This window comes from Ovis canadensis, chromosome 9 (assembly GCF_042477335.2).
Source record: "Ovis canadensis isolate MfBH-ARS-UI-01 breed Bighorn chromosome 9, ARS-UI_OviCan_v2, whole genome shotgun sequence".
NCBI classification, from domain to species: domain Eukaryota; kingdom Metazoa; phylum Chordata; class Mammalia; order Artiodactyla; family Bovidae; genus Ovis; species Ovis canadensis.
Window position 1 is genome coordinate 93,299,314 of NC_091253.1, and position 16,884 is coordinate 93,316,197.

General features: G+C 44.4%; 1 long non-coding RNA gene across 1 annotated transcript; it reads left to right on the top strand.

Moving 5' to 3' along the window:
• The first annotated feature begins 8,663 nt into the window (after positions 1-8,663).
• On the top strand, positions 8,664-15,464 carry LOC138446314 (uncharacterized). The gene is made up of 4 exons (XR_011259269.1): positions 8,664-12,172; positions 12,648-13,338; positions 13,644-13,737; positions 13,911-15,464. It is a non-coding gene; the product is annotated as an uncharacterized lncRNA (long non-coding RNA).
• The last annotated feature ends 1,420 nt before the right edge of the window (positions 15,465-16,884 follow it).

Genomic DNA, 16,884 nt, shown 5'->3' on the forward strand with positions numbered 1-16,884 from the left:
ATCAATAACCTCAGATATGCAGATGACACCACCCTTATGGCAGAAAGCAAAGAGGAACTAAAAAGCCTCTTGATGAAAGTGAAAGAGGAGAGTGACAAAGTTGGCTTAAAGCTCAACATTCAGAAAATGAAGATCATGGCATCTGGTCCCATCACTTCATGGGAAATAGATGGGGAAACAGTGGAAACAGTGTCAGACTTTATTTTTGGGGGCTCCAAAATCACTGCAGATGGTGACTGCAGCCATGACATGAAAAGACGCTTACTCCTTGGAAGAAAAGTTATGAGCAACCTAGATAGTATATTCAAAAGCAGAGACATTACTTCGCTGACTAAGGTCCATCTAGTCAAGGCTATGGTTTTTCCAGTGGTCATGTATGGATGTGAGAGTTGGACTGTGAAGAAGGCTGAGCGCCGAAGAATTGATGCTTTTGAACTGTGGTGTTGGAGAAGACTCTTGAGAGTCCCTTGGACTGCAAGGAGATCCAACCAGTCCATTCTAAAGGAGATCAGTCCTGGGTGTTCTTTGGAAGGAATGATGCTAAAGCTGAAACTCCAGTATTTTGGCCACCTCATGCAAAGAGTTGACTCATTGGAAAAGCCTCTGATGCTGGGAGAGACTGGGGGCAGGAGGAGAAGGAGACGACAGAGGATGAGATGGCTGGATGTCATCACGGACTCGATGGACGTGAGTCTGAGTGAACTCCGGGAGATGGTGATGAACAGGGAGGCCTGGCGTGCTGCAATTCATTGGGTCGCAAAGAGTTGGACATGACTGAGTGACTGAACTGAACTGAACTGAGCTTTAAGCTAACTTTCTCACTCTCCTCTTTCACTTTCATCAAGAGGCTTTTTAGTTCCTCTTTGCTTTCTGCCATAAGGGCGGTGTCATCTGCATATCTGAGGTTATTGATATTTCTCCCGGCAATCTTGATTCCAACTTGTGTTTCTTCCAGTCCAGCGTTTCTCATGATGTACTCTGCATAGAAGTTAAATAAGCAGGGTGACAATACACAGCCTTGACGTACTCCTTTTCCTGTTTGGAACCAGTCTGTTGTTCCATGTCCAGTTCTCACTGTGGCTTCCTGACCTGCATATAGGTTTCTGAAGAGGCAGGTCAGGTGGTCTGGTATTCCCATCTCTTTCAGAATTTTCCACAGTTTATTGTGATCCACACAGTCAAAGTCATAATGATAATCTAAAAGAAAATGTGAAATGAAGGCTGGCAAATAGCACAAAGTGGTAGCACCGAAATGCGTCCCCTATTCCTGCCATGACAAGTTACCACAAGTTCAGTGGCTTAAAACAGCACACAGATCTTGCAGTTCTGGAGGTCAGAAGTCTAACGTGGGTCTCTGTTGGCTAAAATCAAGGTGCGTCAGCAGAGCCACATTCCCTTCTGGAGGCTTTGGGGAGGATCTGTTTTCCTGTCTCACCCAGTGTTCAGAAGCTCCTACAGTTCCTTGACTCACAGCTCCTTTCTTCACCTTCAAAGGGAGAGAACAGCATCTTCAGGTCACTCTCACTATGATTCTTCTGCCTTCTTGTAATTACATCGGGCCCATCGGGTCATAATCCAGAATAATCTCTTTATCTTAAAGTCAGTTCATTAGCAACTGTACATCCATCTGCAAGCTTCATCCCCCCTTGTCATGGAGCACAGAGCATACAGTTCCGAGGGACTGTGGTGTGGACATTTTTTAGACAGGGCTGTGGCTCTGCATTTCACAGTGCTCTTTGCCCTTAACACTTGTTCATTCGTTCATATACTTACTAAAGGAAAATACGAATGATATAGTAAAAGTATCTTTCAGTTCAGTTTAGTTCAGTTCAGTTCAGTTGCTCAGTCGTGTCCGACTCTGCAACCCCATGAATCGCAGCACGCCAGGCCTCCCTATCCATCACCAACGCCCAGAGTTCACTCAGACTCACGTCCATCAAGTCAGTGATGCCATCCAGCCATCTCATCCTCTGTCGTCCCCTTCTCCTCCTGCCCCCAATCTCTCCCAGCATCAGAGTCTTTTTCAATGCGTCAACTCTTCGCATGAGGTGGCCAGAATACTGGAGTTTCAGCTTTAGCATCATTCCATCCAAAGAACACCCAGGACCGATCTCCTTCAGAATGGACTGGTTGGATCTCCTTGCAATCCAAGGGACTCTCAAGAGTCTTCTCCAACACCACAGTTCAAAAGCATCAATTCTTCGGCACTCAGCTTTCTTCACAGTCCAACTCTCACATCCATACATGACTACTGGAAAAACCATAGCCTTGACTAGACAGACCTTTGTTGGCAAAGTAATGTCTCTGCTTTTGAATATGCTATCTAGGTTGGTCATAACTTTTCTTCCAAGGAGTAAGCGTCTTTTAATTTCATGGCTTCAGTCACCATCTGCTGTGATTTTGCCAAGAATTCTTCTGTTTGAGTTAAGTGTTTCAGTTCAGTTCAGGCCACACCAGGCCTCCCTGTCCATCACCAACTCCCAGAGTTTACCCAACTCATGTCCATTGAGTCTGTGATGCCATCAGACCATCTCATCCTCTGTTGTCCCCTTCTCCCACCTTCAATCTTTCCCAGCATCAGGGTCTTTTCAAATGAGTCAGTTCTTTCCATCAGGTGGCCAAAGTATTGGAGTTTCAGCTTCAACATCAGTCCTTCCAATGAACACCCAGGACTGATCTCCTTTAGGATGGACTGGTTGGATCTCCTTGCAGTCCAAGGGATTCCCAAGAGTCTTCTCCAACACCACAGTTCAAAAGCATCAATTCTCCATTACTCAGCTTTCTTTATAGTCCAACTGTCACATCCACACATGACTACTGGAAAAACCATAGCCTTGACTAGATGGACCTTTGTTGGCAGAGTAATGTCTCTGCTTTTTAATATGCTGTCTAGGTTGGTCATAACTTTCCTTCCAAGGAGTAAGCATCTTTTTATTTCATGGCTACAGTTACTATCTGCAATGATTTTGGATCACTCCAAAAATAAAGTCAGCCACTTTCCACTGTTTCCCCATCTATTTGCCATGAAGTGATGGGGCTGGATGCCGTGATCTTAGTTTTCTGAACGTTGAGTTATGAAGCACTTCAGTTCAATTCAGTTCAGTCAGTTAGTCATGTCCAACTCTTTGCAACCCCGTGAACTGCAGTACACCAGGCCTCCCTGTCCATCACCAACTCCCGGAGTTTACCCAAACTCATGTCCATCGAGTCAGTGATGCCATCCAGCCAACTCATCCTCTGTCGTCCCCTTCTCCTTCTGGCCCCAATCTCTCCCAGCAGATTTATACATTAAAAAATTAGCTGAGGTGTTTGCGGTGGGAGAGCAGTGGGCCAAGAGCGTAAGTTGCTCACCCCAGAGGCTGCCTGCTGTCCCGCTGCCGTCCGAATGCAGCCATATCAGAGGAGAAGCCCCAGGAGGGAGTGAAGATGGAGAAGGATCACATCAACCTGAAGGTGGCTGGGTGGATGGCTCCAGGGTCCAGTTCAAGATCAAGAGACACGCACTGCTCTGCAAGCTGGTGAAGGCTTCCTGCAGCGCCCAGGCTTGTCCATGAGACGGATTCGGTTCAGGTTTGATGGGCAACCCATTAATGAAAGAGACGCCCCAGCACAGCTGGAGATGGATGATGAGGACACCAACAGTAGACAGGCGGCCTCCAGCATGGCCAGCTGCCTCTTGGGGTGGGGGGCTGCCTCTAGAGCCCCCATCCCCTTCTGGCGCTGGGCTGTGTTTGCTATCGAACAGTGCAGGTGTGGCCAAGCCCATCGGCAGGCAGGCTCAGACACCGAGGACCTTCCCTAGGTGCCCAGCGCCACTGCGGCAACGCTCCCCAGCCTCCCTCAGCCCATCCCCTCCTACCTTTGTTTGGGTAAAACGCCCACGTGGTGACGGACTTGGGTTTTGTTTTTACCTTTTTTTTTCTCCCTCCTATGACATTTTCTCCCAACTTGTAACCTGAATGCCTGCTCTCTGTCTAGACGGGGATTTTAACCCCAGGCGTTGACCACCCCTCATTTCAATCACAGAGAGGACTATCACCACTCTGGGGTGCTTCTATGGGGCTAGTTTTGGGGTCACGGTCGGTATGAAAAATACACTTTCACTTACTGATTCTTGCGGGCACAGGTTTTTTTTTTTTTTTTAAATGCTAAATATTAGAAATGTAAGCTTTGCCAGAATATAGGATAGTTGAAGGGAAAAGACTGGAATGTTTCTTAAAAGGTAGAAAGTTCTTCAGTAACACAGCCCTGGGCAGGTTCTGGGGCCCCGGACCCATTGCCATCAACAGCCGGTGACACTGCTCAGACCCAATGAAAATGGGCTTTTCCCCTTTTCTTAACAGAGAAGAGAGTAAGTCCCACACATCTGCCAGGGTCACAGTGCCAGGGCCTCAGATTTCCTCCAGTGTTTGCTTGTGATGAGTAACAATAGTCTGTATGTAAACTAGGAAGATAGAAAATACTGCTGATTTTGCCGTTATGTCTTTATGTAAAAGAGCTGCTTCAAAGCGTGGCTACAAGTGAGAGATGCCTCCTGGTTCTCCCCGAGGACCGTGCTCTACACCCCAAGTTGGTATGGAGCTTGCATGTTATGTGTGATTTCAGTCTGTGCAGCATTTTGGGGTCTGTCTTAGTCAACCTCCAATGGTTGTCCCGTTGCCCTTCCGTGTGGACTCGCTCCTGACAGCCCCCTGGCTGCCTGTTCGGGTCGCCCGGGCAGGATGGCCACCATCCTCTCCTGCTTGCCTGAGACCTAGCTGGAGAAGTCTGCACTTCCTTTGTCTCTTGCTGTTAGGGCACGCACAGGGTGTCTGCGGCTCTGTTGTGTTTATTCCCCAATTGGTACATTATTTGTTGTCTTGTACTACTGTCAATGGTCAATATTGTTTGGTATTCTGTCAAAAAAATTAGCTGATAATACAAGGTAGCATGAACAAGCCCCAATATGACTCATTTAAGAGGAGAGGTCACTTAGATGAATGAGGGAGAAAAAAAGAAAATTTTGATTATCCACGAGAAGTAATAAGGTCACCTCCTTCCTGCCACAAAAGGGCAATGCGATCTTAGGTTGCATTAAGATGAGAACAAAGGAGGGGCTCACCTTGGTAAATCCTTGGCAAATCCCCTGGAGGTTTTGAAGGGTATAAAAAATCTTCAGTGGAGCCAGAGGAGAGAGCCAACAGGGTGAAGAGCCTAGACTCAGAAAGTATAAGAAGTTTGGGGATATTTACGGTGTGGTCTTCAAATACCTAATTGACAGACATATGAAAAGAAATCTAGATTTATCTTTGAAATCTTTGGAGTTTAAAAATGCTAAATCACTTCAGTTGTGTCCTACTCTTTACAACCCCATGGACTGTAGCCCGCCAGGCTCCTCCGTCCATGGGATTCTCCAGGCAAGAATACTGGAGTGGGTTGCCATTTCCTTCTTCAAGGAATCTTTCCAACCCAGGGATTGAACCCATGTCTCTTATGTCTCCTGCATTGGCAGGTGGGTTCTTTACCACTAGCGCTGTGTAGAAGGTAGATTTAAACACAGTGTGGTCATTTTACATGGTTACAGTTTCCTGAAATGGAATGAGCTACCTGAGTTTCCTGTCCCTAGAGGTATTAAAATAGAATCGACAAGTGTCAAAGAATGTGCTCCCAAAACACTCCTTCAGGCCTTGAACGTTGTATTTACACTGTAATCATTTGCATTCCAGTCTCCTTGTGCAACTCGTGACTTCTTTCCGGTCTGAATCTATCATTTTAACTTGGCTCAGAAGGTACAAAATGAATGTTGGTCTGGCAAATAGATGCATGAATGAGATTAAGGGTTCGACAGAGTGATCTTTAGTCCTTCCAACTCAGACTCTCAGTTCTCAGCTAGGATTTGAACTAGGTTTAAAGAATGGAATCAGTTGCAGAAAGAGGGTGGCGGTGTTGCATCCTAGGTTTCACAGTACAGAAAAAGCTCAGAGACAAGAGGGAGCGAGAGAGTGGAAGAAATATGTTGGGTGAAGTACAGGAATTAGAGTTGGGGCAGAAGGTTGGGTCTTGATTCTTGAAGGTTCTTTAATTTTAAGGATGTCAGGCTTTCTCATTCTGCAGTCTGAACCCAGGCCGATGCTTGACTAAATCTTTATGAAAGAAGACAGAAAGAGTGCTCTTACAGTTATGCATTTTGGCTCTGGGGACTTGCTATGGACTGAAATGTCCCCCATGATTCTTATCTTGAAGCCTTAACTCCTAGTGAGATGGATTAGGAGGTAGGGATTTGGGGAGGTGACTGGGTTTAGATGAGGTCATGAGGATGGGGCCCTCATAATGGGATTAGCTCCCTTCTAAGAAGAGACACCAGGGAGCTTTCTCTCCCTCTCTGTCTCTCTGCCATATGAGGACATATGGAGAAGGGAGCCATCTACAAGCCAGGAAGAACACCCTCACCAGGGAGCAGAATCAGCCAGCACTTTGCTCTTGGATTTCCCAGCCTCCAAAACTGTGAGAAATACTGAAATAAGCATCTCCTGTTTAAGCTGACCAGGCTATTGTATCAATATCTTTGTTATGACAGCCAGAACTGACTAATACAGGGCTCTTGCCTACATCTGGGAGTAATGAGTCAGAACTCAGCACTAGGAAGCAGCAGCAAAAATATAAAGGAAATCAGATGGGAAGAGACATTACTGAAAACATTAAGACTTGGTAGTGAGATAACAAGAAAGGGTTTAAAGGGGAGGCCCACAGCTTGTGAACATGAGGGCAGACAGTTATGTACACTGAGCTTCTTAGTGCAATGGAAGGAAGATGAGAAACTATTTGGAATATCCAGGATTTCCTGCAACTGTTTCCATTAAGTTCATGGCTGAAAATGGACTATTTTTAATGTTGATGAGAATGGTAAGTCAAGAGTTTTAGTCTGTGGAGAGCAGACCCCATGGACTGTAGCCCGCCAGGCTCCTGCGTGCATGGGATTCTCCAGACAAGAATACTGGAGTGGGTTGCCATTTCCTTCTTCAAGGAATCTTTCCAACAGGAATCTTTCTCTCCTCTCCTCTTGGAGAGGAGCTGTAGTACTGAAAAATTTCTACTCTGAATGGTAGTATTAACAGTAGGCACTGTTGGACAAGCCCTAGGATGGGCCAGCCTGATACACTGTGTGTATCATCCCACTTCATTAAATTATCCCTCATTTGAAGGCCTCAGCTTGTACCCCAGGCAGTATCTGCTTTAGGGAGTGCCCAAGGAAAATTCTCGTTCACAGTAGCTCTAAGGATAATTATGTGTCTCTAAATAGTTGAATTTCTTTTTTAAATTTTTGGACCCTGAATGGAATTAACACATGACCCTGTGTGTGTGTGTTTGTGTGTGTGGTGTGGTTGGCAGAGGCAGGAGGAAGTTGAAGGAGTTATGCTAAGTTTCAGATCCAGAATTGTGGCCCAATTTTAGTTGTGTGTAATATATAATTTTTTAGCCTCTTTCCTGTTTCTTATTTTTTCCCTCCCCTTGTTTTTCTATCCTCCTCCTCTTAATTTATGCTGCCTTGTATTTTATGTATCTCTGAAGGCAGTCCTAAATTCCAAAACAAAGGACAATAATTACAAATATATTTCTATTTACGTCAGTCCCCACTTTACAGATAAGGAAGCAGAAGCTCAATTAATTTATTTAACTTGCTCGAGATCACAGTGGGTGTACTACTTAACTATTGCCAGGTAACAAATCCCCTTCAAAACTAGCAGCTTAAACCAATAAACACATAATTTCTCAGTTGATTCCTGAGGGTCAGGAGTCTGGGAGCAGCTCAGTTGGGTAGTTCTAGCTCGGGGGCTGGTGGGGTTGCAATTGAGCCATCTGCTGGGGCTGTAACTGTTTGAAAGCTGCAAAGTCTTTTATAACTTAACCTCAGAAGTGATGATCACTCCCATCTTCCACCAGTCACACAAACCAACCCAGGTAAAGGGAAAGGAGTCCACAAGGGTGTGAGTCCCAGGGATAGGATCGCTGGAGGCCATCTTGGAAGCCGCTACTCGCAGGGAGGAAATAGCATAGCTGAGCCTGCGGGATGTTGCTTCTACAAAAGCACTGGCTCTGGATATGCTCAAGTTTGGCCCCCAGAACTACTTTGATCCCCCCCCCCTTTCCAGCTTGAAGAACAGGTGAATGAGCACAGCAAGTGAGGAGGCTATGGGTTTCAGATTTCTTCTGATCCTGCTTACAAGTTGCCAATGCTGCCACATTTCCATCCGTAAAGCTTTGTATTGCCTCATAACTATTTAATTGCTGCTAAAAGTAAATCTGATTTTAATCCAGAAGACAACACCAAATGATCTAACTGTCGGGTCCCACTAAGAAGTGGAGAGTAATAGCTAACATGACAGTATATAGGTTGACAGCCTCTGACTTTGGTAGTGCAAGAAACAATTGATAGTAATTGTAGTTCCTCCCACTTTTTATATTCTTTGCTTCATGGGAGATATGGGTATATAAAGGATGGAAGTTTTTAGTGATTCTGCTCCCCCCCATAAGGTTATTCCACCCCTCATTTGTTAGTGTAATGAGAAAATCTATAAAGATATTTTTATGGAACATATTTTTTACGGCATTGTTGATCCGTGGCCACATTTTGTCAGGGTAATAAATAAGGACGTGTTGTTTTCCTGGATTCAGGAAACTGCCGGCTCAGTGTTTGGTATTCAGACCTCAGACCCATGACTCACCAATAAACCACCTGGACAAACGAACAGAGAGGATCTCAACTGCTGTGGACTATTGCCCTACCTCTTGATTCTTAACTCTATTCTGTATCTGGAAATTCCATATTCATTTGAGGTATGTATAAATTGATGTCACTCTCCATGTTTAAACATAGCCCCAAACTGATTTCTTTCCTGAGATTGTTTTTCAGAACAGTGGTGTTGAACTTCAATTAAAATTTGCAAGCCATCGCTGTGCGCCCGTGGTATTTGAATGTTGCTATAACTTCCTGTACATCTCTGTGACCTCCCTCCAGAACTTTGTGGTATGCCAGTTTGCAAATGAGATGATCGGTTTGGCCTAGGGAGAGAATTTTCTCTTTAGTTTTGACTGATTTAGGTACAAATTGATTTGTTAAATTCTCTTAGAGTGTTCTAGGCTTTGTGCTATATTCTCTAAGTGGCTAAAAAGCTAAGACACAGTCTTTGCGCCTTTAAAAACTTGTGGTCTAGCTGCTAGGTAAATATTAACAGGAACAATTATGAAACCATGTGAGATAGCAGAAGTATTCACAAAATGCTTGAGGAGAAAGAAGGGGATTAGTTCTGCCCAGTGGTGGAGGAAGAAGATTTTACCAGGAAAGACCTCTCTTAGATTGGTGGCCCCCAAATGTTGGTCTCAAGACCAGTGCTAGTCTCTAAGAGAATTTTCACTGACTTGTGGCAGAATGAGAAAGAAAACAAAATTCCACAAGCTAATTTTAAGATTTAAAAAATCTTAATTTAGCATGAAATTATGTATTGACATTCTTTTTCCTGTGATGTCCTTCACTTCATGAAGACATGATGATAATATATATTATTATTTGTTTTCTTTCATTGTAAAATAAAACTTGGCAACCTAGCATCATCCAAATTTTCTTGTATGCATTCATTTATTGGTCCTTGAAACCTAAACGGCTAGAAGCCCTTGTGAGGATGGTTATATTTGTGCTGGGGTTGGAAGAAAGAGATACACATGTAAAGGCATTCTTGCTGTTTGCCTGTCAGTGGTTTAACAATACCTACATTAAGGGGAAACTAATTTGTGAGAGAAAAAAATGTATGCTTGCATTTAAACACTGGCTTTGAGTGTTTTTCTAGTATGTGTCTGGGGGAATGTGGAGGGGGGTGGGTGTAAGAGAAAAAAAAAGTACCCACAGTGGTGCAGAATTTGAACTGTACTTTTGGAGAGCTGCTGTTGCCAACATGAATACTGGTTTTAGAAGGATTTGCACCCCCACCCCCTCAACCTTCACCCCTCTGTATAAAATCTTCAGAAGTTTAGATAAGATTTAGCTTGATGATTGTAAACCTCTACTTCTTTCCAGGTATTGGATTAAAAAGTAACCTTTGTATATATGGGCCCCTTTTCTCCCCTGAGTTTTCACCAGGGGACAGAAGAGTGAGCCATTGTGTCTGTGTGTCTGAGCAGGTCAGTGGTAACGGAATATTTAACCTGCCACCTTGTCAGTCTACCTTGTTCATCTCACCTACAGTGGCAAAGCTTTTCATCTATTTGCAAATGGATGCCTCTCAGGAGTTGAGCTATATCCATAATTTTAGGGAATGTATCATCTTTGAAGAGGGATTCAAGGAGAATGACAAAGATGATAAAAGGGCTGAATAATATCAAAAGGTATCAGATTTAAGAAGAATACTATAGGGATTTCCCTATCTGAACTCTGGGGCAGTGATCTTACAGGATTCCTTCCAGCATAGATGCTTTAAAAAATGATCAAAGATTTCCCTGAAAATTTGCAAGACAACGCTTGTAAATAGCAGGCTCTTCTACTGTGCATTTGGAAGCAGCCCTGTGTGTGGTCAAGTAAGAGGCTCTGAAGTCAGAGGATTCAAATTCTTGCTCACTCATTACTGCAGTCAAGTCACCACCTTGCTAAGCTTTAATTTTCTCCTCTTCAATGGAAATAATAGTCTTACTCCAAAGGCTGATGTAAATAGAAGTAATAAGCATGCAATAAGCACAAGCTATTACTATTCTTCTTCTATTTAAATTTTTATTATTGTCACTTGCTCCTGAGAGGAGAGCCTCTCTCCTGGCCCTTCTCTCCTTGGCTCTGCGCTGTCTCCCGTCTCTGTGTCTGGAGTGTCCTGATTCAAGTGATCACGTGCACTGGTTGATTCTTTCAGCTTCCTTGAAACTAAAGCATCTGCACGTGAACAACAACAATGAAATGATGTTTATAGGGCAGATCATTTATTTTGCTTAACTCTCAAATGTTAAAGGAGATAAATAAAAATTTTATGTCACAATATTTTTAGACAAAATCATGTGGAGGAAAAAAATGTTATTTAAGTGAATTATGTATTCTATTAATAATCCACAGGCTTCACTCTCCCCATGACCTTTAGCAACCCAGTAATGGATATATTGGAAGGAGATAAACACACAAGAGAGGATGAGATGATGGAATATTCTGTGGCCTTTCTGGTTCCTATTTTGTTTAAAAAAGAGAAAAACATGGGCTTCAAGAGGTAGAATTGTGACCCAGTGTGTCCACCCTGAAATGGCCAGCTAGGCTGTTGGAAGTTGAGATAGAGAAGCTAAGAAGGGCCCTTTCCACACCTTAGCACCAAATTTTGTAATTAAAAGAAAACAAAGGGGGAGAGGACACATGTATACTTATAGCTAATTCATGATGTTGTACTGCAGAAATCAACACAACATTGTAAAGCAATTATCCTCCGATTAAAAATAAATTAAGGGAAAAAAGAGAATAAAAGGTCCATGAGGTTTCATTGGTTCCTTAGAAGTGTTGAATTGACCTAACCTTGATGAGTGCTATTTGAGTCATTCATTCATTCAACCAGTAATTGTTGGACACCCAGATACTGTTCGTTCTGCAAGTATGCGTCCGACTCTTTGCGACCCTATGGATTGTAGCCCACCAGACTCCTGTGTCCAAGGGATTCTCCAGGCAAGAATACTGGAGTGGGTTACCATGCCCTCCTCCAGGGGATCTTCCTGACCCAGGGATCGAACCTGTGTCTCCTGTGGCTCCTGCACTGCAGGCAGATTCTTGACCGCAGAGCCATGGGGGAGGCCCACCGTTGTGAATACTGGAGGGCAAACAGGACCAAACAAACCCCTGTTCTCATGGCACCTGCAATCCAGGGGGGAAATCACTGCAGAAAAAACTCCACAGGAAATTCACAGCAGAACCAACCTATAGTGGCTTACGAAGTCCCTGAGGGTGGCCTTGGTGGCTGATGTTTCGTAATCACCTTGCTTAATATTCATGCAGAGACATAGGTGTGTTTTTCTGTTACACTACTTACCACAGCAGTAACTTTCAATTAAAGCCATGAGGAGTTTTGACCTCTCAAAAATGGTTGACATGGCTTTGGAGATCTATTTTTGTCCTGCTTTCTCAAGTTCACGTCTTGTGTGATAGCCAACAAGGAAAATACCACGCTGCCACAAGTGTAGCCAGGTAAGATCTGTGTTATCCATGATACTTGGACTATTGCGATACTGATGGGCTGAGAAACAAATTTTTCATGTACCTAACACAATATTCAGGTTTGAGCATTGAGGTTACCTAACAAGTTGATATAGTTAACTTTGGGGGTAGGGGGGGGGTATGCCTTCTTAACTTTCAATGTCAATTTTAGGTAGTCAGAAATCTTGCCTGAGGCCAGTATCTGGATAATAGTGTAAGTGTTGGTGAAACTGTGAGAATGACCATCAGATTTCCGTAGGCAGGCGGTTTGTAAAGAAGGAGGATTAGTTTTAACCTTAACCCCCCCTTCAACTCTTAACGAAAAGCATGTGGTAAATCAAGCAGGGCATGTTAGGTATTGCATTTCAGTTGTGGAGTGACATCTAATACCAAGTCAGCATTTGTTGTTAACTCTGGATGTACCGTATTAAGTAGTTAAGGACAAGTCTCTCAAATATCCCCACAGACAATTCACTAATGACTACAGGAAAAGAATGGTACCTTTCCAGTGGGGAGACCAGACGGGCCCCACCATCACCAGTGAACCCAGCATCTTCAGCCACAGGAGTTATTGACTGCCTCGAGGTTCTCCCTGAGATGCCGTGGAAAGTGCCTGGCCTCACCTGGGAATATTCGTACCAGCAAATGGTTAAACTGAATACGATCATGAGGAAACAAGCAGACAAATCCAGATGGTAGGACATTCTGTTAGGCAATTGGCTTGGACTCTTCAAAAATGTCAACATTATGAAAGCCAGACCAAAAAAGGAAAAAACCTCCGTGGGTAAATGCTCTAAATTGAAACAGACCAACGAGACCTGGCAGCTGGGGGATATGGTGCTGAAGGACACTGAAGGAAGGAGAGAGAGTGGAGGGAAAGGGAGGGGAGGAAGAAAAAAATATCTATAAGAGACATTTGGGGGCAAATTGGAGAAACTTTAATATAATCTGTGTTTGATTATCCTTTTGATGCTAAATTCTTTGCCTCTGAGCATTCTGAAGGAGAATGTCTTTGGTCAGGAGAATTCAGAATTCAGGAGATTCGTGCTGAAATATTTTAGGTATGAAATGTCCTGAGGTCTGCAACTTTCAAGGGCTCAAGACAAGGGCTCCCAAAACATGGAGAGAGAGAAACAAACATGGCAAAATGTTAATCGGTGAGTCCAGGTGTAGGAAACATGTGTTCCTTGTGTTACTCTTTCAACTTTTCTGTTTCAAGTTTTTCAAAGCAAAAAAAGGGAGAGACAAGGGAAGTCTATTTGAGGGAAATCCGGAACAAAAACAGGATGTAAGAAAACACACGTGCGTACAACTTAGCTGTGATGCCTCAGAGGAATAAAGGCCAGATCAGTGGACTGACTCTGGAGTGGGACTTATGAGGGTTGTGCTCTGGTGTGTCCTCAGGCATCACCCGCCCTGGGATCATGGGCAGTTTGCCTAACTCTCTGTATCCGTTTCCTAGGGCTGCTGAAACAAGCGTCACAAACCACGTGGCTTGAAACAACAGAGATGTCTCACTCATCTCACCATTTTGGAGGCTGAAGTCTGAAATCAAGGTATCGGCATGGTCAGGCTCCTCCTGAAACCCGGAGGGGAGCATCTTTCCTTGCCTCTTGCTGGATTCGGATGGGTTGCCAGCAGTCCTTGGCTCTCTGGGCTCACAGCTGCAGCCCTTCGCATTCTGCCTCTGTCTGTTACATGGTGTTCTCCTCTTCTGTGTCTGTCCCAGGATCCCTCCTCCTCTGGGAAGGACAGCAGTTGTATTGGATTGGGGCCACCCTAATGATCTCATCTGAAGCCTGATTACATCTGCAGAGACCCTGTTTCCAAATAAGGGTGCGTCCACAAGTGCTGGGGGATTAAGGCTTTGACACATTTTTCAGGGGATGCAGTGCAACCCATAACCCCTTCATTCTTGTTTCTCTAACTCCCAACATGTGTGGGGGACGCAGTGGACCCGATCAACCAGAACGCACACTGAGGTCCCTTCTGAAGCTCAGAGTCTGAGGCTCTGGGTGTCCACTGTTCTAAGTTCAGACATGAGTCAGCTTTGGGCAACTAAAGAGCCCAAGAGAGACGTGATGAGAAGGAGGTTCCAGATCATTATTAAACAGATAAGAAGCGTGTCCCTTGGAAACATGATTCGTGTATGTTCTTGGCATAGCAGGGGCTGTTTTATTTTGCTTGTCATAGTCATCCTTTTTGTCCTCATTTTTATTTGTTGAATGATTGTTTGTTAAAAGTTTTCTAAGCTGAATTCCCATCCTGTTACCCATAAAATTGCATAAAGTGAGATGCTAGAGTTAAAAAAAAAAATAACTGTCACATCACAACTGATATTAGAGATTGGCAAGGCTGCCAGCTGGAGCAGACTAACAAGGAAAATCAAGATTCCTCTCTCTGTCTTTGTCCTTCAGGCTAAAAAAAGGCAGGATAAGAAGAGAGAATGTTCTGTAATGAGTAAGGGTGGCCGTGCCTCGTGATGGGTCAGCCCTGCGTGTCTGGAGGAGGACTCTCTTTGAGGCCCAGGAGGTGGGCTGGGGGCAGGGGGTGGAGGACGGCAAGTGGAGGAGGGTAGGGGGAGCGTAAATCGAGATGAGAACCACCAACGGTCTCCTGATGTCTCTGTGCTTCAAAGAGAAAACTGTGTCACAGCCGCAGGAGGGGAAGGCACTGATCGCAGAGTTGAAAGAGGACATTTTCCCAGAGCTGTAGGCCCACAGTCCTCAGCGTGACTGATGCACAAAGCTGCGTCTGCCTCCCTCCTGCGTCTCCCCGCACGTGACTTAAGGTGGATGCCAGATGTGTAAACCGGGGCAGGGCTGTGTCCCATCTATTAGAAATCTCTGACTTGTGGGCGTGAAACAAAAACGTCAGCCAAAAGGAATCTTCTCCAAAATCCAATTGCGCTATTTTCTTCCCTGGCTTTCAGAAATCATCTGGATAAACCATGGGTGATTTAATTATACTGTCATTATGAAAGCAGGTTCTGTCACTTGCTGTCAGTGCCAGGTAAAAACACTTGGAACTCACACTGCGTCCTTATTACTCTGGTCTTCCTTTGCCGCTCTTCAGCAATGGGCGTTATGGATTTGTCAGCATTTCCGGTGTTAGCTCTTATTTTCAAGGCTTCTGCCTTAGTTGCTGAAATTGCATTGTCCTGGATGGGAGCCTGGAGGTAATTTCCTTTAGTGTTTCAGTGGCTGCAGTCTTTTATGGCTGTGTGTGACTGTGCAAGTGATTTCAATATCTTTTTATTAAAAGATTAATTCATGCGTCTCAACTCATTTTTTCTGATGCAGATAGCTTTTATCCAAGATTGAGGCATGAATCATGTGAAGTAAACACTTACAAAGTCCACAACTCAGAAAAGGCCCTGCCTTGGCAGCAGCAAAGCAAGGCATGGGAAGGAAGTAATGAGATCACTGTGGTGATTATCAGTCATAGTTCTTTATGGTCACACATTGTGTATCTCTGAGATTTATAATATAAAACAGAGGGAAGAGCAGATGTGGTCTGAAATTGTAAATTTAAATTATGTGCCTTTTACTTGTTATTGACATTGAGATCTTCTCAACGAATCTTAGAATTTCAGTACCTGAAAAAGACCTTAGATCTTCTTTAATCCATCAGCTGTGGATACTTATTCCATCAGTTGTATATTCCCTCTTCTGCCCTTCCATTAATAGGTCAGTTAACTAATGATGTGTAACAATCCCAAAACGTGTGTTTTGGCTAAGAAAAAAATCCCTGAGTAGTTCACAATTCTGGGTGTTGGCAACTTGAACTGAGCTCAGCGAGGTGCTGCTTCTGCTGGTCCTGCCTCGGCTCACTCACGTGGCTTCAGTTCATCTGGCAGTTCAGCCAAGAGCTGATTGAACGTGTATGGCTTCATTGCATATCTAGCGGTTGACTGTGGCTCAGAGGCAACTGCGACAAGTGTCTGCAGCATCCAGTAGGCCACCCCAGGCTTTCCACGGGCCACTGGGTTCCAAGAGGAGCAAATGAGAGCAGATTCCAATCCACAGCTCTTGTCAAGCCTCTGTTTGTGGCACCCTTGCTAATGTGTCATCCAGTTGAGTTCAGCTGCTCAGTCGTGTCTGACTCTTTGTGACCCCATGGACTGTAGCACGCCAGGCCTCCCCGTCCATCACCAATGCCCAGAGTTTCCCCAAACTCAGGTCCACTGAGTCGGTGATGCCATCCAACCATCTCATCCTCTGTCATCCCCTTCTCCTCCTGCCTTCAATCTTTCTCAACATCAGGGTCTTTTCTAGTGAGTCGGCTCTTCACATCAGGTGGCCAAAGTATTGGAGTTTCAGCTTCAACATCAGTCCTTCCAATGAATATTCAGGACTGATTTCCTTTAGGATGGACTGGTTGGATCTCCTTGCAGTCCAAGGGACTCTCAAGAGTCTTCTCCAACACCACAGTTCAAAAGCATCAATTCTTCTGCACTCAGCTTTCTTTATAGTCCAACTCTCACATCCATACATGACCACTGGATACATAGCTTTGACTAGATGGACGTTGTTGGCAATGTCTCAGCTTTTTAATATGCTGTCTAGGTTGGTCATAAATTTTCTTATTAGCCAAAGCCAACCATTTGGCCAGGCTCAAGTGAAAAGAGGTGAAGAGATAAGGCTCCACCTCTCAATGGAAGGAACAACAAAAGGGAAGTAGCCTCCATTTGCTTTTATTTG